Source organism: Enhydra lutris, unplaced genomic scaffold (assembly GCF_002288905.1).
Source record: "Enhydra lutris kenyoni isolate GAN:26980312 unplaced genomic scaffold, ASM228890v2 scaffoldscaffold14, whole genome shotgun sequence".
Taxonomy (NCBI): Eukaryota; Metazoa; Chordata; class Mammalia; order Carnivora; family Mustelidae; genus Enhydra; species Enhydra lutris.
In genome coordinates this window covers 19,061,472-19,086,130 of record NW_019154098.1, presented here as the reverse complement: position 1 = coordinate 19,086,130, position 24,659 = coordinate 19,061,472, and positions in this window count along the sequence as shown.

Below are 24,659 nucleotides of genomic sequence, written 5' to 3'. Positions count from 1 at the left end.
CTCTGCTCTGTGGGGAGCCTGCTTCCTCTTCTCTCTCTCTGCCTGCCTCTCTGCCTCCTTGTGATCTCTGTCTGTCAAGTAAATAAATAAAAATCTTTAGAGTATATATACATATATATATATATATATATACATATATATATATATACACAAAAAAAAAAAAGAAAAAAAACTTCCATGTACTTGCTTTAAGATCAGTGTTCACATCAGTGAAACTTAGCTTCACAGATGTCGTTTGATAATGTATTCACAAAAACACAGGAACTATGATTGTTTGTGCTTAGGAAACTTGAGGTTTTGCAAAATTAAACAGTTTTGAATATTTTCCTTCATTATTAAGTTACGGAACTTCTCAATGTCCATTCTGAGTCTTCGTGTGCAAATCTTCTCAAATATTTTTGATTCCAGTTTCTTCTTTGAGAGGAAAAGCTCATGGTACTCATGTCTGGTGAAACATATAATGGGACTCTGTTCTTGACCAAGATTCCATAAAACACAGACCTGGATATATCAGTTGGTCTTCAAACCTTGCCTAGCTATTTGCTGCTGCCTTTTCCTGTGCTACTTTTTAGCAGAGATTTCCACTAGCAATTGCTACTAGAGAGATAAATACGGCAACCATTATCCCTTCTCAAACATTACTAACTTGCTCTGTGAAAATCCCTCATTTCTTTCCCAAGGATCCAAAAGACCAGGAATTTCAAAAGTAGCTTCTTTTCAGTGAAAGTTTGACGATTCCTTTTTTAAAGTCAATGAGGTGTAATAGAAAGATTTGTATGTGAAATCTGTTAGCATTCAAGTTGGTAATGTTGTGACACCCAACTTGTTACTTAACATTTCTGAGGCTTAGCTTCCCTATCTGTTTGGAAAAATTATATCTAAATCATAGGAATATAGGAGAAATCTACAATGCAATGAAGTCTTTCATAATATATGTAGACATCACAAGTGCAATAAAAACAATTCCCTCCTTTCTTACTCATTCTCCTGCATATCTCAGGGTATTATGTCTTGCTGGACTGATCCTCCAGAAATCTGGATCACACCCAGAGCACGGATTCCCCACTGGCTAATGTCTGTCTTTGCAAATATAACCTTACCACATTGCATGTGGAAAAAGTACAATTAACTGGACAATGAAAACTAAATACAGAATTCAGACATTCGAAACAAGGTCTTTGTTCCCAAGGAACTTATATTAGAGTTGAAAACACTTGGATAAATTCACATATAAATAGTAGTTTAATAGCCCAAGGCAGTTCATGATACTCAAAGAAAGAATGGAAATAAAGAGAACGGGCTCTAAAACTTCATAGGAGGGAGAAGGTGAGGAAGTGGGACCTGAGTTGCAAATTCTTGGAAGGTTATGGTCTTCCCATGGAATCTGCCAGGGTCTTGAAGAGTTTACGAGTGATGATGGAGATTGTTTTAACCCTAGTGTGCCCCTTCAGTGTGCACATTTTTGGTACAGGTTTCTGCCCCTGAAGTATAATGAGTTTCTAGTAGTCTGGATCTGAGTTCTTAGCATGAATATTGTCATAGGTGACAGCTGGAGAGAGGGAAGGTACAAGGAACAGGGCAGAGAAACAATAGCATGCCCGAGATACCCCTAAGATTATAACTATATTCCAGCCCCTCTACCAGGAAAGAAAGAACAGTGGCCTTTGAGATCCACGTCATTTATTTTTCTTCTTTATCTGGTTTCGCAAACATAGGAGACATAGGTAAGGTTATGGAGAAGAGTTTGACTACCCAGGAACTTGAATATTTCCTAGATCTAGTTTAAAATATGGCAAAAAAGGGAAAACCTTGAAAAACAAGAACTAAAAGACTCAATGGAGTTTTAGAAGTCTCCTCAAAAATAAGTCATGCTAATTTATTAGAACAATATTATGCTTGTAAAGTTAAGAGCCATAACATATGGCAGTGAGAGCCGGATGCCAAAGGGAAAGGATGAAAGACCTGCCATTCACCAAGTCATCACTAGAGGGGGTGGTTGCACACAGATAGGGTTCACTTCTGAGCAAGGAGCTCAGCTTCTACAGTGCAGATTTCCCACCTCCACCAGCCGGTCACAGCTTTCTGTTGCCATGGGAACCTCTAAACAAGGGGTAAATATGTCGACAATAGCCATAGACAATTTTATTTTTCATCTTTTTTTAATGCATGGCAGTCTCGGAGCACTCCATCTGCAGCCTGATGTTGTTCACTGGCCTGTTAAGTCTGGGCAGCACAAGCCGTCCATTATTGCTAAATGGTATCACAGCCCGTAGCTCTGTTCACACACTGTGGTGCATTGTAAATGTCCCTGCTCTATGGAGAGAAAAAAAAAAAAAAACCACCCTCTTTTCCCTCCCCCCCTCCACCCCAAGCTTGCTCCCCCTTCCAAGTGCAGCTGAATCTTCAAATGTAGATAACTCCTGAGTCTGTCTGTATCAGGCTAGTAGACACTCACAATGAGTAAGCATGGAGAAAGCCAATTTAATCTGGGGCAAAGAAGAATTGAAAAAGAAGCATTAGATTCATTCTTCAGGACTCTAGATGTTCAGTGTGGCTGGAATATAGTTTAAATAATTTGGCTTACTGAAATGAAGTTTGTGATAGAATTAAGGCTAACAGTTAAGGCCATAACTGAACTTATATAACAACAGTCCACTTTGTAGGAGATAGCTCTAAGCCATTAGGAAGAGCACCAGCCAAGGATGTAAATTAAGCAGAGAATGGGGCTGTGCTGCTGGTAGCAAGTTACCTTATTATCTCTGCCTTGACTTCCATGGTTGTGTTCATTATTTACTATGTACCTACTAGGTGTTATGCACTCTTCTGGATACAAGTATTAGTGGAAATGACCGTGTACTTGAGATGCTCACAAGTAAGGGATCTTTTACTCTCTGAGAACTGGACCTGATCCAAGGACAAACTAAGGTTGCTATGGCAATAACACAGATTCCTAACTCACAGTTAACACCTCTCCTCTCCACTGGACCCCCTTCTCATACGAAGTGAAGGAAGGTCTCTCCTCACCCCAGAATGACTAGGAGAATCAGGGCTTTAGATTGAACTCTTGAGGTCAGGAACTAACTCAGCTGGTTCACAGAAGTACCCTTTGTGGATCTGCTGGTATGTGGCACATAACAGACTTTCAATAAATTTGTGCTCACTAAATGAAAACCTAGAGGAATGGATGGACGTGTGGGTGGGGGGGTGGAATAATGAAATGGGTGAAGCACTTCGAGGATTCTTGGTGGACATGTCTAAAATGGAAAGATATTAAATACTCATTGTATTGTAGAATGCCAAAGCTAGATAAAAAATAAAAATATTCAACATTCAGTCTTTAATTTTAGCTTAATCTCCCAAGTTTTACCTTCCAGTGACCTAAGATTTCTTTGATCACTCAAAACTTTCTAAATGGAGTACTGAAATCATGGCACAAATACCCATCTTTAGGGTAGTAAAAATTCATGTGTAAATTATTAAGAAAAAGAAAAAAAAAATGAAATAATTGGCTGTCCAGTTTCTAGAAGGGGTGTCCTAAATTCTAAATGTCATTCCTGTAGAGAATTGATGGCCTTTCCTTGAAACTTCCATTGCAATTTGGGTTCCTGGTACATGGGAAATTCCCATCTCAGTCTAAGATTTCCCAGAGAACACAAAACTAAGAAGGGTGGAAGGATCTTTGGGTTGTGGGCCATTATCATACAACATTGGTAATGCTACTGTGAAAATGTTGGCCAGTGTTGGCTTCTTCCTAAAAGGGCCTCGGGGTGTCTACTTAACTGGAAACACACTCAGCAGTTATAGCCAAAAGGGGCGACCTTTCCCCAAATGATTCTTGTTTTGTGACTCAGCATGTGAGTCATTTGATTAATAACAACTTCCTTTCAGTCCCAGACACCCCTTGGGAAATTTGGATCTCTTCTGATTTGGAGAGGAATCCTCAGGTCAGATGCTAAGGCTTCAGGTTTGAGATGATCTATCAGGGAAATGGAGTTGATGGAGAATTCCTATAGCTTACCCAACTATAGAGAAACTGATAGTATCCTGGTAAGAAATCAGATTTTGGCATCAGAAGGCTGCCTGCCTAATGGATACTTTTGAAATGTTTGCAGAAGAATGTTGTGCTACTACACTGCTGAATAATGAGCATATGTAATTGTTCAGAGTGGAAAAACCCATTCATACATTCATACATGTCACGGATCCCTCACCATCTACTCCACACCTTCCTTTTAAAATAGGAGCCATTTGATTGAAGTAGAATGGGCTCAGCACCAGTCCTAAAGGTGAGTCTTAAGTGCATAAGCTAACCTTACCCATTTTGGGACAACCAAGCTTAAGTTAACCAGGACAAGATATTTTCCTTGTCCTAAAAAACCTAGATCGTACCATCAGAGTGAAGCTAGCAAGTGTTCCATGGGTTAAGGAAAGATACTGTTCCCCTCCCACCTCCCTCACCCCCGGGTACTGAAAAACATGTATGTAGTTCTGGAAACTGTGGACAGCCATACTGTAGCCAACTGGGAAGCTCAGCCTTAGGATGCGTTCATAAGAAGAAAAGGAAGCTGGAAAAAAGCTGGGTAATGTCAACAAGCTCCTGGATGAAACCAAGACTGTTCCTCTGCTATATTCTTTTTATATAAGCTGAAATATATCCTTTATTTTTAGATTATTTTGAGTTGGGTTTTCTATTACTTCTGACAAAATGAATGCTTACTGGTATAATCAATTAGTTGATCATTCAGTCATTTATTCTGTAAATACTGTCTACTAAGTCATAAAGACAGAGGTTATCCTTTCCCTCCAGAATAGGGTAGACTGGAAAGACAGAGAGAGAAGTGAAAAATAATTATGTAGCATGGTGAATGCTAGATGCAAACAAATAGATACAAGTCTAGTGAGAGCAAGGTGAAAGAAACCCTAAAATATGCCTTGATGGAGGCAATCGGGGGAGTGTCTTGGGGGAAATGATGGCATTGAGATAACTATTAGAGTGAGAGTTGGAAATAAGGTAAGTGCCAGTGCCAATCCAGGAAGAGGGAAACACGCCTACAAAGAAATTTAGGGACGAGAAGCTATGGCTTATTTGAAATAGGTACACTACAAAAAGCAGAGTAGGGGAATGGCACAGATGAGGCTGGACAAATAGGGCTAGATTAAAAATCTTTCATTTAAGATAGAAGGCATTTTTTTAATTGTATGGAGAGCTATTAAAATTACTGACCAGAGTCTCCATTTTGAAGCCACGTTTATTTTATGGGTTCTTGGTCTTCATGTCATGGAAACTAGTAAAGAATATGGGCTTTCGAGTAAAAGTCCCTGGTCTTAAATCCTGGTTCTGCTTCTCCAAGTGCCTTGGTTTCCTCACCTGAAAAATGGGTACAATGGAGTTGTGGTGAGATTTAAAGAACTTCTTAGCGGCATGTCCAAGTGGTAGTCCATTTAAAGATAGATTAAAGGTATTATGCCCTCTCTCCCCAAATAATATATCTCCATACATTAAAGAGAAGGTAAAAGGTAAAGATATAGTCAAAGGTGTTTAGCAGGAGACTCATGATAGCTCATGATAGTTCTATGAAGTAAGTAAACAAGGTGAGCTGTTCATGTAAGATTTTGTCTGAATGGAAAAAAAGTAACCTCAGTGTATGAGTGTGATAGGCGGAGTTGATATTCAGTTGGTATTCACACTGCTTGTTTACTATTCGTGTCTTTTGGTGAGGCACTCTTCTGATTAACTAAGGGCTGAGCCATAACACATATGAAGTGACATACATGTCACACTTCTGATCATGGTAGTCACCTCTTCTGAATCATTCTAGCTTTCATTGCTTCTCCATAGTGTGCCAGTGCCAGCAATGGGACAGTCATCCTGGCTTCCTAAGCAGGACCTAGCCCAGTATTTGCCTCCCGTGAGTTGTACCCTCGGAATCATACAGAGCATCTTGCCTCTTTCAGTCTGCACTGATGGGGACTTCTATGGAGTGTCAGCTATTATGAAATAATTATCAGGCAAAGGGTGTGCAGAGATGTAGGGCTGTCAGAACGTATGAAACAAAGCACTCCACATGGCTGAAATGACATCTAGGATCACATCTGAACCTCTACCATGTTCATGACCTTCCTCCTAGTATGTCTATTATAAAAAGCACCTTTCCCTAGAGATGTGATGGATGGAGAGGGTTCTACATCTCAATACAGCAGAATCTTATGAGTTGCTGACATTCAGTTCACAACAGATACCGGTTGCCAATAGTTAGTTAATATAAGTTCTCTCAAAGGAGAAGGGGACAAGCCAAAGCAGCTTGACATTATGCCCCTGCTTGCTGACTCTTTCGTTTCATGGACTTGCTTTTTGACTTTTCTTTTTAGATACTGCTTCTGTCAATTTCTTTTCTTCTCAGAATAAATTCCTTTCTTGTTGTATCTTTGGGTAGGAAAGTGTCTATTTTGGAAGAACCACAAGCGCATGAAAGCACCAACACTTCCATGCATTCTTTTGGCCAACCAGAGAGTTTCCAGCATGCAGCTACTTCAAAAGAGGTCTTGGACTCCAAACAAGTCGCAAAGGAAGGGAGTACTACCCTGCGTTTATTCATTAAGAAAATAAGTGGGTGGGCGCCTGGGTGGCTCAGTGGGTTAAGCCTCTGCCTTCGGCTCAGGTTGATCTCAGGGTCCTGGGATTGACCCCCGCATCGGGCTCTCTGCTCAGCAGGGAACCTTTGCCTATTGTAATCTAATTCAACAAGACAGGTATTTTTTTTTAATTTTTATTTTTTTTTATGTTTCTTCATTTTCCATTCTGAGAACAGTATGTTTTCAGTTAATTTAAGTTATACACAAGGATTACCTAAAATAGCTTTAAAGATTATGAACCAGGAAAGATTGTGAGGACTAATAGATTGTCTGTATCAATAAAACATATATGTTTTATTGAAATGAAATTGTATTATCTTTTCCCGGTAACTTCTTGCTTTTCCTCATCACCATACCTATTCCCATAGGTAGAATACTTTGTTATTACAAAATATATTTGACAGTATTAAGAGAAAGAGGAAGATCAGTAAAGAACTAATAGGGATGAACAATATATTCAACATTTTTTTCAACATTACCTGTAGTTTTGAATCTCAAGTTTAATAGGTAGGAAATATCAGGCTGGAATACTTTTTAACCATTAGTTTATCATAAATGGAAAGACAAGCTTGAGCAGAGAAAGCTGTGCCTTTAAATACTGTAAATTCTTTAGCAAATTTTATTTTTGTATGGAATTAGTCTTTAATGCATAAGAAAATTTCCGGGTATAGTGCAGGCCATGATAAGCAACGTAGAGTTGAACCGTGTTTTTTAGACCAGATGGTATAAGACTTTATTTTTCATGATGGTAGAAAGCATAGAGTTCAGTGTGCTAGCTGGAGCACTTGGATTATGTTTAGAGCAACAGTTCAAATCACTTTGGTGCAAAATCTTTTTTTTTTTAAGATTTTATTTATTTATTTGACAGAGATCACAGGTAGGTAGAGAGGCAGGCAGAGAGAGAGGAAGGGAAGCAGGCTCCCCGCTGAGCAGAGAGCCCAATGCAGGGCTCTATCCCAGGACCCTGGGATCATGACCTGAGCCAAAGGCAGAGGCTTTAACCCACTGAGCCACCCAGGTGCCCCATTTTGGTGCAAAATCTTATTTGACACTGTCTTATAATCTATCCCATTGAAACAGATTCTGAAATAGGGAGTTTTGTGCAAAAATTTATTGGGTAATGATCTTGGGAGATAAACCTGTAAGGAAGTGAATAAGGTAGGAATAAGCAGAGAAAAAATACTGACTTAAAATGCATTTTTGAAACTAAGACTTCTGCTGACTCTATTGTAATCTCTGTAACTGGGATGACCCTTTAGGTGATCTCAAACTGAGGCAACTTGGTAAAGTTTTTTTTTTGTTGTTTCCTTCCTTTACCCAGCATTCTTGCTTCATGCCAAGCCCTGAGAGAGGTCCTAAACTTGGAAGGGGCTGAGAGCAATTTCCAATAAACATCACAACGGTGAGTGGTCAGTACCAACAGTACCACCTGAGGGATGGGGGTGGAGGACAGGTGCATTGGCCTTGAAGAAGGGATTTGGAGCACTAGCTCTCAAGAGTTTGGTACCCAGATAAGCAAAACCAGCATCACATGGAAACTTGTTAGAAATGCAAACTTGCAAGATTTATCTAAGATTTACTGGTTCAGAAATTTGGGGATGGGACAGAGCAACTTATGGTTTAACAGCCCTCCAGGTGAGGCTGATACACACTGAGGTTTTAGAACCACTGTACGGACATGTCTGCTCTAGGCACCCAACAAATTAGCATCAACAAATATATTTTGTTATCAGATCAAAATCATTTTTTGTTAGATCTTTCTGATAATAATGCACTGATTTCTGCCTCTGGTGACTGTGTTATTTCACAGAGTGGAAATTAGACACAATTTAAAGCTTCAGTTGGTTGCATTACTATGGCGAGTTACCTAAACATCACGGTGTCAGGGAACTGCGGAATGCTAGTCTCTATCATGCTATGGGAGTCTAACCAAAGGAAATAGCTAAGAAGAGTGAGTGAAGATGACAGAGATGCAGACATCATCTGTGTCCTTTCTTGCACGGGATTGTGGAAGTTCAACACTGTGAAAACCTCTGAGTTGTGTTGGGATGAATTTAGATAGGTACCAAATGTCTGCCGTTTTGCTTTTGAGAAGAAAACAAATACAGTCTTCCTGTCCTTATACAAAATTTATACAAACGTTGATTGGCCATGAAGATAACACCAATAGCCAAGGAAAAAAAATACTGCCAAATGGTAAATGATATGGTATTTACAAAGTGTGGATTGTCTATAGACCATGAAAATCAGAACATATTTTTTAAATGAATAAAACAGGAAACTAAAGATGAAAGTACTTATTCATTAAATCTTGTTTCTAAGTTTAGTTACAAAGTTCATTGCAAAGCTGGCATCCTTGCTCCCAAATATGATTCAGAATGCCCATGTTTTAGAAGGCTCTGAGATTTTGCAAGCCCTCAGATACCACGTCTGTTTATCCAGTTTGGGTTTCCATTATCTACCTCTCAGAACTATTCAGAAAAAAAAAAAAAAAAAAAATAGACCCAAGCGACAGAGGCTCTGTTCAGCTTCTCTCTATCCCAACTTGATCATCAATTTGCCATTTGTATCAGTACTCACCTGCATCTCTTACTGGCCTCACCTTCTTTGGAGTGGTGAATGTCTTGGCATACTCTCTTCTTTCTAAATAGTATTTGGAGTTCATTTACTTTGCCAACTATGGCTCAGCTATTGGCTGAGCTTCCAAAATCCACTTTTATTGTGTGAATGGGAGGCTTCAATAACTGGGAATACTTAATTAAATGCAATATATTTTTCCAATGTATCCTCCATGGAGCACTCATTTTTAATAGCAACTTATGCTCCTTTAGCTCTAGGACCACTGGTCTTGAATTTGCTAACAGGGAGAGTCATCACGGAGACACATTAACTCTGGTCAGTCCAAAGATGCTCTCCAGTGGCTCTTCACATCTGTTAACTGTGTTTTGCAGCTTGGTTTCCCAGTCAGGTGGGGAAAATGAAAACACTCCCACTGCATGGAGACTCTGGGATAAACTTCAATCTAAAGAACTCCCAGCTCATTGTACAAAAGTCCCCTTGAAATGCTAAATTCCAGGATCCTTTACTAAGGAGAGAATTAATACCATTTCTGAGGTTGTTTTTCTCTCTGAGATTTTTAAATAAAAAGATTGACCTCCTCGTATATTGTAGAAGGACCTCCTAAAAGACCAGTTGTTCATACTTACCTCAAGGAGAAGCTGTTCGAGTCTCCATTCTTCAGGTGTCCCCTGTTCCACTGGCAGAAAGGAAACTACACTTTCCCTATTGTACATGTGAGCAGAATAACGAGTGATTATTTCAGAGTTCTTGTTAACATTTGTCCAATGCCAAAGGTGAGCTGGATAGTCCAGGAAATAGTAAATGATAACCTCCCCCTTTTTTAATGAAGTAAAAATGGCCCAAGTTAAATAGTAAAGAAACATAGGTTAATTTCATTTCGGTGACCTAAAAAAACGCTTAGGAAAAAATTCAGCACGGTTTACATAAAAATTTGAGTAGAAAGATAGACTCATTCCCCTGATTATAATTTATGAATAGTTGTCTGTTATTTCTGTGCTTGTTGTTAAGAGGAATGATATGCAAACAAAGCATGCACTGCAGTTTTTTCCTACATGGCATGGGGCGGGGTGGCTCAGTGACTGTAAGCACAGACTCATAAATGTCCTTTCTCCTATGCATTTTATTCTATGCCAGGCATGAGCCTAAATACTTTCTGTTTGTTTGTACGTTGTTTGTTTTCTGTCTTTCTGTTTTAGCATTTTTAAATTAACATATAATGTGTTATTTATTTCAGGGGTACAGGTCTGTGATTCATCAGGCTTACACAGTTCACAGCACTCACCATAGCCCATACCCCCGCATGTCCATCACCCAGCCACCCTATCCCTCCCACCCCCATCTACTCCAGGAACCCTCAGTTTGTTTCCTGAGAATAAGTCTCTTACGGTTTGTCTCCTCTCTGATTTCATCTTGTTTCATTTTTCCCTCCCTTCCCCTATGATCCTCTGTCTTGTTTCTCAAATTTCTCACATCAGAGAGATCATATGATAATCGTCTTTCTCTGACTGACTTACTTTGCTTAACGTAATACCCTCTAGTTCCATCCATGTCATTGCAAATGGCAAGATTTCGGTTTTTTGATGGCTGCATAGTATTCCATTGTGTGTGTGTGTATATTTACGTATATGTATGTAGGTATGTATGTATGTGTGTGTGTGTGTGTGTGGGTATATATATGTATATATATATATATATATATATATAAATCACATCTTCTTTATCCGTTCATCTATTGATAGGCATCTAGTTAGTTTTTTGTGTGTTTTTTTTTGTTTGTTTTGTTTTGTTTTTATGAACTTCTTTTCCTATCCTCCTGAAGAAATAGGAGAATGGCAGTGAAAGGCTAGTGAGAGAGGTGGTTTTCCCTGACTGGATTTCTTCCAATCTGAATGAGATCTGCTGGTGCATGTCTGACTCCTGTAGCAGACTGGGAGAGTCTGGAGGGGAGGCCTCGCCTCTTCTTCATCTTCTGTTTGCCCAAATAATCTGAGGTAGGATCCAAGGAAACCACTGCTGAATCGAACTGAAGAGCTGAATGTGGCAGGCTGTTGTCAGCCTCCATTGTCATACCTGTCTCTAGTCTGCTGGGTATTCCAACCAGAAAACCTGGGGATGTCTTTCGAAGATCTCTTTCCTTTGTTAGACTTTGCTAGTTGAGAGATGCGCTTATGGAATCTAGAATGTGGATGAGGAAAAAAAAAAAAAGTCCATTATTCCTGACTGCAAATGCCAAGAGAGGCGTGGGCAGAGAGCAGACTGAGGTGACGTGGTGGTGCTTTGGTGTGGCAGACAGCTGATACTGAGGCGAGGGCTCTCCTGAGCTTCCAGAAATTCACAGGATTTTCAGCAGACTCCTGGGGGCTCCATAAGCATCTGAGACCATCACCCATGTTTTCCACATGCCCTCCTTAATCCCCATCACCGGGCTACCCCATCCCCGCACCCTGTCCCTTTTGAAACCTTCAGTTTGGTTCCCAGAATCCAGAGTCTCTCATGGTTTGTCTCCCTCTCTGATTTCTTCCCATTCAGTTTTCCCTCCCTTCCCCTGTGGCCCTCTGCTATTCCTTATGTTCCACATATATGAGTGAAACCATATGATAATTGTCTTTCCCTGATTATTTCACTTAGCATAATCCCCTCCAGTTCCATCCATGTTGATACTAATGGTGGGTATTCATCCTTTCTGATGGTTGAGTAATATTCCATTGTATATATGAACCACATCTTCTTTATCCGTCCATCTGTTGAAGGTCATCTCAGTATCTTCCACAGCTTGGCTATTGTGGACATTGCTATGAACATTGGGGTGCATGTGGCCCTTCTTTTCACTACACCTGTATCTTTGTATCCCTTTGTATCCCTCAGTATATCTGATAGAGTTTTATTACTTAAACAAAACTCATTCATTGTATTACACATCATAATACATAATACAGGAAATCAAAGCTTATCCAAATATTAGAGGAGCTAGGGAAGCTGCTGCCTGGGTATCTGACACAGCTCTCAGGAAATGATCTTTTAGCTTACCATTTTAATTCTTCCTGAGAAAAAAACAAAACCTCAGTAACTCTTCCTGGATGCTGGTTGGCTGGGGAAGGTCTCATCACAGAGCAAAAAAGGACATTACATCAATTGTTAAAGATACTGCCTTGGACACCACCTGTGTAACTGCCCTGGACACCACCTGTGTGATTGTTGGAAATACAGAGCCTTGGGTAATTCAACAGGATCTTGAAGTGTGTGCATTAATGTTGAGAACCACTGCTGGGGAGGATTTGTTCAAAACAAGGATTTCTACGTCCCACTCCCAGAGTTTCAGATTGAATTTTCTAGGGTGTGGCGGAGGCATAAGGATATTTAAAAGCTCCTCTGGGATTCTACTGTGCAGCCAAGTTTGAGAGCTTCTAAGAAGAGCTCTTCTGGTATGGCTTCAATACCTGCAGGAGATTTGGCATCACTGGTGACTTAATTGTAATGGAATTTATTTCCAGGTGCTTTTTATCCCAAAAAGCTGCACTGAATCCAAGTCCTGTGTTCTTCTATAATGACTGGGATGTTTGGGGGTTTGCCAGCATTTTATAGGGTTGCCTGGCTAAGCTAGCACTCCATTGTCTATTTCCTCCTGAACAGTAAGCCAGCAATTCAGCAATGAGCTTCAAATTAATAGATGGATGCTTTCTGGAGGTGTGGAGATAGCTTGTAGCCTCAAGAGCCAGTTTTTCTAAAGACATGGGTACAAGTTTCCTATCGCTACTCTGAGAAAAGACCACAGACTTCGTGGCTTAAAACAACAAACTTGGGGGTGACTGGGTGGCTCAGTTAGTTAAGTGTCTGCCTTCGGTTTAGGCCATAATCCCAGGGTCTGAGATCAAGCTCTGTGGAGGGCTACCAGCTTTGGGGAAAGTCTACTTCTCCCTCTGCCCCTCCCCCTCCCCCTGCTGATGTGTGTTGTCTCTCATAGATAGATAAATAAATAAATAAATAAATCTAAAAACAAAACAAACTTATTATCTTACAGTTTTAGAAATCAGAAGTCCAACGTGAGTCTTACAAGGCTAACATCAAGTGTCAGAAGAGTTGCATTCCTTCTAAGGGCCCCAGCAGAGATTACATTTTTCAGCTTCTGGAGGCCATCAGCACTTTCTCAGCTCTTCTGTCTACAGAAAGCATCATATTATAACCTCCACTGCCATGGTCACATCTCCTTCTTCTGACTTTCACCCTCTTGTCTCCTTCTTAGAAAGATCTGGTGATTCCATTTGACCCACCAAAATATCCTGGATGATCTCCCTATTTTAAGATCCTGAACTGAAAAGCTCCTTTTGCTATACAAGGTACCATATTTACGGGTCCTGGGGATTAGGATGTCGGCATCTTGAAGGAAAGGGTTGCATTATTCTGTCTACCACCCATGGCTGAATGTGTCAAGAGAATATCACACTCCATATTGTTTTTTTCTTTAAAGAAGGAGTAATTTACTAAAACAACAATCATTGCAATTTTATATATACAGCAAAATTTGCATTAATAGGATCACCAGATTTCCCTACAGTTCAGGTTTCTTATTACCGTTCTCAGTTTTCCTTTCACCACTTTGCAAGAACTTCTCTGTCCATATCCAGCCCCTTGCTTTCTTGCGCAATACTTACTGCCTGAATCATTGATCCTCTAACAAAATTCAACTTGTCTTCTACCACAGGTGTTCTTTTGCTTTCATCTTTATTCTAGATCAGTGATTTTTAATCTTGGCTACACAAGAGAATCACCTAGGGAGCTCTGAAAAATTCCAGTGTCTAGGCCACATTGAAGACCGATTAAATCAGAATCTTGGGAAGAAACCTCTATTTTTAAGCTTTCCAGGTTCTTTCAATGGGCATTTAAGTTTAAGAACCACTGCTCAGGAGGGAGGGGGGTGGGGGGCTGGGTGAGCTTGGTGGTGGGTATTAAGGAGGGCACGTATTGCATGGAGCACTGGGTGTGGTGCATAAACAATGAATTTTGGAACACACACACTCCAACTACTTGGAGTTGAAATCATCTTTGCCACTTTCTCATTGGGTACTCAACTTCTACTGCATCAATTTTATCATCTGTAAAATGGGCCTAATGATGTACTTCTCTCCTAGAATTGTCTAGGAAGATAAAATTAGATACGTTCATTCAACAAATATTTATCAAACACCTATTATATACAGGCTGTATTTAAGATACTGGGGATGAGTTGTGGCCAAAAAAAAAAAAAAAGTTAATTCCCACTCTCATTTTTCCTTCAGCCTGAGGGCAAGAAATAATATGTGAAATAAATAACATTATGTAGTATGTTTGATGTCAGGAAGTATTATTAATGGAGACAATTTAAGCAGGAAGGGGATAGAGCATGCTGAATATGGCAGCATATGTAATGAGCTTAACAGGATGACTAGCAGAGTAAGAACAGTAAAATTAGCAAATATTATTAAAATTAAGAACAGAAATGTTTATTTCAAATTTGCCATAACATGCTTTACCTGTAAATTCATAATGCTCCTGATTCCAGGAAAAAACAATAAACAAATAAAAATTAAAAATACCCTGTGTAGAGTCAACTATGAAGCATGAATGGGATTGGCCTCTGCCTTTGACTAGATTGAGAGAAAAATCCTTTCCAGTGAAGTGAACACAGGGCCATTCCTCATAAAGCTAGCTCCTCTGTGATCTGAAATTATGTGCTCCTTGCCTCCAAAGTTGCCCTTGGATATTACAAGAGTAATTTGGCTATCACTCTATAATGACTCTTTCTCAGCAGTTACATTATTAAAAGCAATTCCATAAAAGCAACACTTCAGGGAGAAACTACTCCTCACCGTTCACTGTGAGTGTGACATTGCTTCTGATGGTTCCTAACTGGTTGTCTATTGGCAGATAATATCCCTCTTTGAGCTTTTAGCTTTTATGTGAAACAAGAACCACTGCCACAGAGTTGTGGAGATGATCTAGTAGGAGATGGTGCATTTCTCCTCTTTGTTTTAGTGAGCAAAATTTTTCACCACAGGGTAGCAGGAACTATAGCAATATGGTTGGATACAGTTTGCCAGTGCTTTGTGGGATTTGTGTTCTTCACACATCACAGGTCCTTGGACAAAAGGAAAAATATATGAAATTTAAGAATGAGAAAGGTGTTTTAGGAGATACAAGTTTACTCATCTTCATATTTGAAAACATTTTCATGGGAAAGTAAACTAAGTGCCTTTTGGTCCCCAAAGAAACTATCTCTATTTATTTTTGTTGTGAATTTAGACATCTGTATAATTTTAGAGATGACTTATGACTTTGCTGAACATATCTTTGGAATGAAAACTGACCAATGTTTACTGATAAATTTTTTAAAGAAGAATTTTAGAAATAATATTGTTGTATGGTTTTTGAATCTGCTAATTCATTTTTTAAAATGAGGATTTAGACATTATTGATTATTTGCTGGGAGATATGAGGTATGACATTGAACATTCTATTTTTTTGAAAATTAAATTAAATTAATTTTTTCTGTGTGTGTTCCAAAATCCGTTGTTTATGCACCACACCCGGTACCCCATGCAATATATGCCCTCTTTAATACCCATCACGAGGCTCACCCAACCCCCCACCTTCCTCCCCTCCAAAACCCTCAGTTTGTTTCTCAGAGTCCACAGTCTCCCATGCTTCATCTCCCCCTCCGATTTACCCCAACTCACTTCTCCTCTCCATCTCCCAATGTCCTCCGTGTTATTCCTTATGCTCCACAAGTAAGTGAAACCATATGATAATTGACTCTCTCTGCTTGACCTATTTCACTCAACATAATCTCCTCCAATCCTGTCCATGTTAATTCAAAAGTTGGGTATTCATCCTCTATGATGGAGGCATAATACTTCATTGTATATACGGACCATATCTTCTTTATCCATTCATCTGTTGAAGGGCATCTATTTTTTAAATAATAGCTTTACTGAGATATAATTCACATACCATAAAATTCTTCTTTTGAAGCTTATCATTCATTGGTTTTTTAATATATTCATATAAGTGTATAACCATCACTGCTAACTAATTTCTGAATGTTTTCATCATCTGGAAAAGAAACCTTGATCCCAGGGGCACCTGGGTGGCTCAGTGGGTTAAAGCCTCTGCCTTCGGCTCAGGTCATGATCCCAGGGTCCTGGGATCGAGCCCCGAATCGGGCTCTCTGCTCAGCAGGGAGCCTGCTTCCTCCTCTCTCTCTCTCTGCCTGCCTCTCTGCCTGCTTGTGATCTCTGTCTGTCAAATAAATAAATAAAATCTTAAAAAAAAAAAAAAGAAACCTTGATCCCATTAGTAGTCACTCCCCATTCTCCACCTGCCCAAACCCCTAGCAACTGCTAATCTACTTTGTGCCTCTATAGATTTGCATATTCTGGATATTTCAAATAAAAAGAATTGTACAATATGTGGTCTTACTTCACTCACCACAATGTTTTCAACGTTCATCCATATTGTGACATATATCAGTACTTCATTCCTTTTTATTGCTGTGTAATACCCATTGTGGATTTTTTAAAATCCATTCATCAGTTGATGGAAATGTGTGGTTCCCCCCCCCCACATTTTGCTTATTATAAATAGTATATGAACACTTACCTGTAAGTTTTCGTGTGGAAATGTATTTTCTATTATCTTGAGTGTATACTTAGGACTTAAATTCCTGGATTACATAGAAACTCTATGTTAAACAGTATTTTTCATTTTGGTAAAGTGGGCATTCTAAAAATTGAATCCAATAAGTCATTTGAGTGGCAAGATGAAGGGGAAGTCCCAAACTCAGATACTTTGTATTTATTATCCAATTTCGTCTTCACAGTTGCTGTGAGAAAGACATTCATATTTCTATTCTACATTAAGAAAACTTGATCCTAGAGAGATTAGTCATGTGCCCTTTGCCACACAGCTATCAATGGGAGAGCAGAGATTGGATCCAAGTCTTTGGGACTCAAATATTTCCACTATTGTGTTGCTTATTATAAAACAGCATAAACTGTTTTTGCTTTTGGTGGTTTTTCTTTTTTTCCTGCTTCACTTTTATTTGTCTCCATTACACAAATTTGGAGATATTAGGCTTTGGAACTTTTCAGGAATGTTTCCTTTACTAAAAAGAAATGTGAAGTCATGGTCTAGGCAGTCCATTGCTTCCATGCTTTATGTAATTGGAAATCCATGCCAGATAGTACACATTTCTTGGAAGCTAAAAACTGATAAATAATACATTTCAGTTGCTAATGAATAAATTATGCCAGTGTATAATGGTTGTGTGTCAATATATAATAAATAATATATACCAATTGGATTTTTGAAACAGAAATCTTGTTAGAAGATAAAATTTAATTTGGACTTTACAAAGCTTTCTCTACGGCTTAGTGTTGTACTTTGATATTCCCTCAAATTCTCCAAACTAAATGTTGACATTTACCATTTTTTTCCCACAAATGAAAATAGATGGCACACTGAAACAGTAAAATCTATTTTTAATGGTCTAGAAATAGCCTTCAGTTATGCTTACATTAAGAAAGTTTACTGATTTCCACACAGCATAAAAGTTATTTTCTCTGACAGCAATCTCCGTACTCCACCTCATATTTATGCAGTGGAGTCTCTCAAATAAATTGCTACTCTAATAATTTTTAAACACAATGATAATGTTAAAACTGTGCACAGAGACCAGGAAAAACCTTGACTTGGATCAGCCAAAGTAACAATTAACAATATGCACTAATTTCATCACTTAATACCATTCATTAAAATATTCCTGCAAATGACAAAATCATGTATATATATCAATGCATAAATAAGCATATTAGCAAAATATTTTAAAACAAAACAAAGGAACAAAGATAATGATTATGATAATTTATGGAGTTATACTTGAAGAATGGAATGGTACTTTTAGCAATTGTTTGCTAAAATTTTCCAAGGCAACACAGTTGGTGGGAAATACTAAAACCACATTAAGAAAATGTATGGTTTGTCTTTTCTCTCTTAGAAATACCAATGAGAAGTAGATGGGCTGAGAGTCGGGACCAATGAGAGGGATAAAGTAAAAAATAAATCATGGCTGATTTAGAACCTAAAAAACCCACCCAACACTAATTACTTGACTATATTAAAACCATTCCTATACAAAGCCAGTTTCTTTAAATCTACTTTGTTCTAAAAACCATTCTGGATTCCATAATTACTCATTCATTTTCTCATGTAACAAATTTTTATTGAGTGCCTACTTTGTACCAAGAACAGTGCTAATATTGATCAGTACAGACATAATCCCTGTCCTATGGGAGCTTGTTGTCTATTAGGAAAATTTTCAAAAAGTGGGAAATTAACGGAGGGCAGAAGACTTCCTCCTCTTCTATGACTCTTGGAAAAGTAATACCTTATATTTCAGATGCTGAAAGCTCTGCAAAAATTAACTGTCCCTCTACACAAGATTTTTGTTTTTCTAAATAACTATTTCTTCTTTCAAGTGGTAATTAATGAAAGTATAAACCATCTAATAAAGTATTCTAGAATAGTAAAGGAGTATTAAAATAATAATGAATTAGAATATATCTTTTAAAAAGTGGACCCTGTAAAGCTTGCTTATGAGACGTCTTCATTTGCAATCACAGAGGAAAACCCCAACAAAATAACCAGGTTAAAAGGAACCAAAGCAGTAAATTGAAGGGCAATGTCAGGAGCAGGTGATGGGATGAATGCAGAGTCTAGAAGGGCAAGGAAGAAAGTAGAAGGGACAGGGTCTTCTATAATTTGTAGTTCTAATCATGGGCACTTCTACCCACTAGGACTTCCTAAGCGTCCATCACATAGGTGGATTTAACTATCTACATGGTTCTTCTCTTAGAGTCAAAGGACTTCTCGAGCATGCAAGAACCATAGAGATCTCCCCAATATCTATCTATCAAGGACAGTCCACTGATACAAATAGGAAATTAAGACACTAAAGAACATAGTTTTTCTTATAATCTAATTATTTCATATTCTTCCTTTTGCATTTAAACTCTATAAGCATAACTGGATCAAATGTCTATTTTATTATTAATTTGATGAAAACTTTGGCATTTATAAATTATTATCTGAAAGAACACCAAGGGATGTCTGGTTTCTTTCCTTGAGTAATTTTCCCTGCTTCCGTTTGACAGAGGCATATTTATCTCAGGTTTCTGCTTCTTGCCCTCTGCAATGAATGACATTTCTTTCAGACATTTCCATTTCCAGATGTGATAGTAGGTAGCTTCAAAAACATAGGGAAAAATATCAAAGAAGAAAACACCTCACATTGGAGTGTTTTTTTTTTTTTTAAATTGGAGTGGTTTTTTTTTTTACACTGGAGTTTTTTTAAACAAGTATCTTTGCATAATTTTGGAAAAACATCTCTTAGAGTCTTTTTCATATGTACACACACACATACACACACACTCTTAATTTAAAGGATGGTTTAAATTACATGTGCAGATAGCCTGCAGTGGATCCTTTTGATATGACATATCATGGGGGCTAAGAAGTGGCTGGTAGGTCTCTGCTTTCAGTTATATAAACTGAAGAGCTATGAACATTTTCGTTGCTCAGTAGATATCATTTTTTAAGAAAAAAAATTTCCCTGAGTTTTGGAAGTATATTTCACCAGCCCAAAGTAGGCTCACCAAGTCAGGGGCAAATATATGAAATACCCCCCAGTTTTTGTTTGTATTTCTCATAAGTCATTGATTCCTATTTTTTGGATAATGTCTTTGTAAGTCAAGTGTCTTCTTCCAGCTCTTTCCACAATGAAAATAATTTTGCTTCATAGGGCAGTAGCCAAGAAAACTAGCCCTGGAAGGAAAGGACCACGTATAATGAAGTAGTCTGAATTTTCACTAAATTGTTGAAACATGAATTACCATAGCTTCTCTTAAAGCAAATCCCGTCCAATACCTATATGGGATGATACGTGGTATGTGTGTGTGGTTGGGGGGGACCCTGGGGGGAGTCCCATGGTCAAATACGTTTAGAAAACTCTGTGTCTTTTCTTAGAGAGTAGGGTGCCAAGATTTAGCAAATAAAAATAAATTATTCTTATAATTTATTACGCTCAGTTATGTTTAAATTTCAGGAAAAAAAAAACACCTTTTTTAGTATAAGTATATTCCCTCCTAGTATTTGGGACATACTTATACTGAAAAATAATTGTTGTTTATCTGAAATTCAAATATAACTGGGCCTCTTGTAGTTTGACAACCCTATTAACAAGTCACATGTTAGTATTTGGATTGTTTTTTTTGTTTTGTTTTGTTTTTGTTTTTTTTAACCCTGATTTACCATCGAGGAATTGGTAGGGTTTCTGGGAAAACATAATAAGGAGAAGAAATGCTGAGAAAGACCTATGGGGAACAATGGGTACTTTTGTTTCACTGGACCCCACAACAAGTATGAGGTAAAGCTAGGGGAAAAAAGAATAGAATGATCCAGCGGATATCTGTTTTTCTTATCTGACTAAGATCTGTATCTCTTTCATTTCATAATAACAACAGTATTTCTTTGGGGAACCATGCCTCTCCCACTCTCAGCCCTTCTGAAGGGGTTGGGGCTGGTCCAATCCTAGCCTCCTAATTGGGCAAGTGATTTAGGCCTGACCATTCAGTTTATTTCCTCCTGGCAACAGTGATTGATTCAGAAAAAGGCTACCAACAGCCTTGGACTTTTGTTGGCAAGATTTTAAAAAAGGCACTGCTACTCCTAGGGTTGCTATAGGATGGGTCTGAGGCCAGCGGTGGTGGGAGCCATTTTTTCCCTCTTTTGGAGAGCCTTTCTGCAAATGGAGCAGAGCCAGGGGAAGGAGCAGGAGGAAATCCAGTGACATCACTGAAGCACTTGGATCGGGCTGTGGCTGAGGCCAAAATTGAAATTAATAAGTTAACTCCTTCCTATCTTTCTTTCTTCTCTCTCCGTCTTTCCCTCTCTTTCCTTCTCTTTCCCTTCTCTCCTACTCCCTCTCCCTCTCTTTCCTTCTTTCTTCCTGTTCTTTATTTCTTCTTCTTATTTTTTTTTTTTTTTTTTGTCTTAACTCACTTTGAGTTAGATGATCACTGGGAACCTGAAGACTCCTAATTACTACACAAAAAACGGTTTAGAGCTGTATTATTGAAGGCATTTAATTTCAGGCTAAGGATTTAGGATCTTAGTCTATCCTCAGTCATTGAGTACTTCTGAGCAAAGGAGAACGGGGATTAAACATTTGATCCAGGGAGCTAGCTAACCAACTTGGAGGAGGATTAATGAGAGAAGGATTTAAGAAAGGGATGCATCAGTTAGGAGACTATCAAAAAGTCTTTGGTGAGCAGGGATGGGACTGGCCTGGGGGGACTGGCCATGAGGTGGATACAGAAAGAGAACCAAAGTAAGAAAACTAACCAAATGATAGCAAGGCAAGGGGCATTTTATTATTCGATCTACAATGTTTATTACGCTTCTAGGACAATACAACTTATTATTAGGGCAGATCTTGAATTGATTCCCCTAGAGATATAAAGAACATTTAAAAAATCATAATCTGGAAGAGTTAAAGGGGCAGAATAGACCTCTTGTTGAAATTCAATGGAGTTTTGTGGCTCTATTATTTGGTTATTATAAGATTATGATAGCTATTGCCAGAAGCTGAGAGCCTTCCTCTTTGGACTTAGGCCCTATTTATGTTTCTGAATAAACATCCATTTTTTAAAAGCACAGTCATTAATAATTTGTCCATTTGTACATTTTCCCAAACCACCATGTTTCCCCAGTCTATGGGTTAACATGTACGGCAGTCACTGTGAAGCTTTTAATGGCCGTTTATTTATTTCTGCATATGTTCATTTGAATGTTTTCATTGACCATCCAGACATTTATTAGTCATTAGTTTACCATTACACAAATTTATGGAACTGTTAAATGCACCATCTTGGTGAGATGTCAGAGAAGAGTTATAGCACAGTGGAGCACACTGTTTGGAATTTGTTAGAAGCTATTCCCAATACTATTAATTCTGTTTATTAGAGAACTGAACTGATTTAAGTAATCTCACACAGACATAAAAATGTGACTTGAAGAACATACTTCTCTTCAAATTCTCTATTGCTTGTGGAGGGAAAAAAAAGGCTAGGAGGAAGATGGCTGCTAGTTACAGGAAGCCACTTAGAAAATAGACAAATAGAGAATTAACTTAAAGTTTCATAACATACAAGACTCTAGGTGTAATATCCTCATTTGGCTCTATGTTTCAGAACGGCCAGTGAAAGATCTTTCTGACCCTTTAGTAATAGGTCTTTCTTGGATGGGTTCTAGGGGCCCCTTTATATGAAAATTCTTTGTTAGCATCGAACACATTTTTGAGCTCTTTCCCTGATATCCCTGATTTAAAAAACATGGTGTTTTGAAAGCAAGCAACAAGAAATGAAAGTTACAAATTTTTTAAGTGATTTGTATTTGAATCCTCTCTGACTCCTTCCTGCTGTGCAACCTTAGGTAAGTGCCTCAAACTTTCAGAACCTCAGAAATCCCATCTGTACAATGAGAATAAAAATAATACTCACACCATATGGATATTGGGAAAACTGATGTAATACATGTAAAACATTTAGACCAGGATCTGCCACAGTAAGGACTTAGGGGGACTATTTGGTGTTAGTATCATTATTATGCTCCTTATTTCTCCTTAACATTATCTTATCAGAGTGATGCCTCTGGGTTGGTGATCTATGCACTGCTCTGAGTGATTTAATGCCTGATACCTACATAGCATCAAAAGATATTTCTCTATCCCCTAGTTAGAGCATGATCAGCCCTCAACTGAATTTCTGCTTTTACTCAGGAGTTAAGTTCAAGCTCCTGTTCTTCATTTAAATCCTAACGTGGGCTTTCTCTGCTGAGATCCTGAATACTCTATCTTAAGGAGGCATACATATTTAAATGGGGGCATCCCTCCCTGTCTACTCAGGGGCTCTAGGATGAACCTGGAATGTTAGCCAACTTTCCTTCCTGGTTGAGCTTCAGCCCTCACCGCTGAGCAAGGACTCAGAATCGCTGCATCCAGCAAATTCTTCCCTCCCAGTGCCCTCGCAGTCACTGAAGAAAATCTCCCTGCAGTCTTTGCTAAAGGGAAAGCTGCTGAGTCCTATTTCAAGAATGAGCTAAGAGTGCCTGAGTGGCTCAGTTAAGCATCTGACTCTTGATTTTGGTTCAGGTCATGATCTCAGGGTCCTGGGGTAAAGCCCCACTTTGGGCTCTGGGCTCAGTGGGGAGTCTGTTTGAGGATTTTCTCCTGCCCCTCCCCCTGCTCACATTCTGTCTCAAATAAATAAATATTTTTAAAAATGAGATGACACCTTTAGATTATAACAGAACATCCAAAATATTTTAGGATGATGCAGAGAGATGGAAATAAGGAAATGATAGGAACGAAATGAGGCTATCCGCTGATGTTTAACATCTGGCAAAGTGGGCCAAATGACCTTTGATCCGCATCTCAATGTAATCAACTAAATACAGCCTGGACTTCCAGAATCTTATCCAGACAAGATACCACATGTTGGATGAAGCACACATCAGTCCTCAGTTTTAATTCTGCATCAGAACTACCTGTGATTCTTTTGAACCATAACTGCCACGTCTAAAATCAATAGGCGTCGTAATTCTGGGATGGGATCTAAGAATGTGTTTGCATTTTGAAATTTGCACAGATCATTCTGATGCAGAGTTGGGACTGAGGTTTAGTTCATTATGAGGAAGTTTGTGGGTGTGGTGCTGACAGAGTTAATCACACACAAACTAGTCTGCACTGTTACAAAATGAGATTTAGGGGATGAGTGAACCAATGCACATCAATATGGAGAGTTTTCCAGCATGCCCTAAGAAAATCAGAATCCCTTTTTGAAGGGTTTCACTAAAACATTTACTCTTGTCCTTCAAATAGTGTGGCCATTTCTAAACCATGTAAAGTTTCATAGCTAAAATAATGTTGGTCCCTCCTCTCCCATCAATGCTCGTAAAGTCTGATAGGTAAATATATAGCTAGAAGGAGAGAAAGTTCTAGAATAAAAGGGGTTTTGGTGATAAACTATGTTCATCATAAGCAACCTCAGGGTCAAATATACACTATTTTAAGGATGAGAGTAACTGAACCAAAGTTTAAATACCATCTCTGAGGTTTCTCACCTACAAAATAGGGTTAATAACCTTTAGTTTTTAGGTATGCTACCAGGATACGAGAAAAAGCCTTTTCAGTATCTATTAACATTTTTTTATGCTCAAATTCTACTTTATTTAATGAACAAAATCCATTAAGCCATTATACAAGTGTATACAAAACACAAGAATTACAAAGAGAGCAATGACAGAGGAGGGGAAACCATCCTTGGGGTTCAGCCAGAAAGAACTGCTGCTTGGGGGCT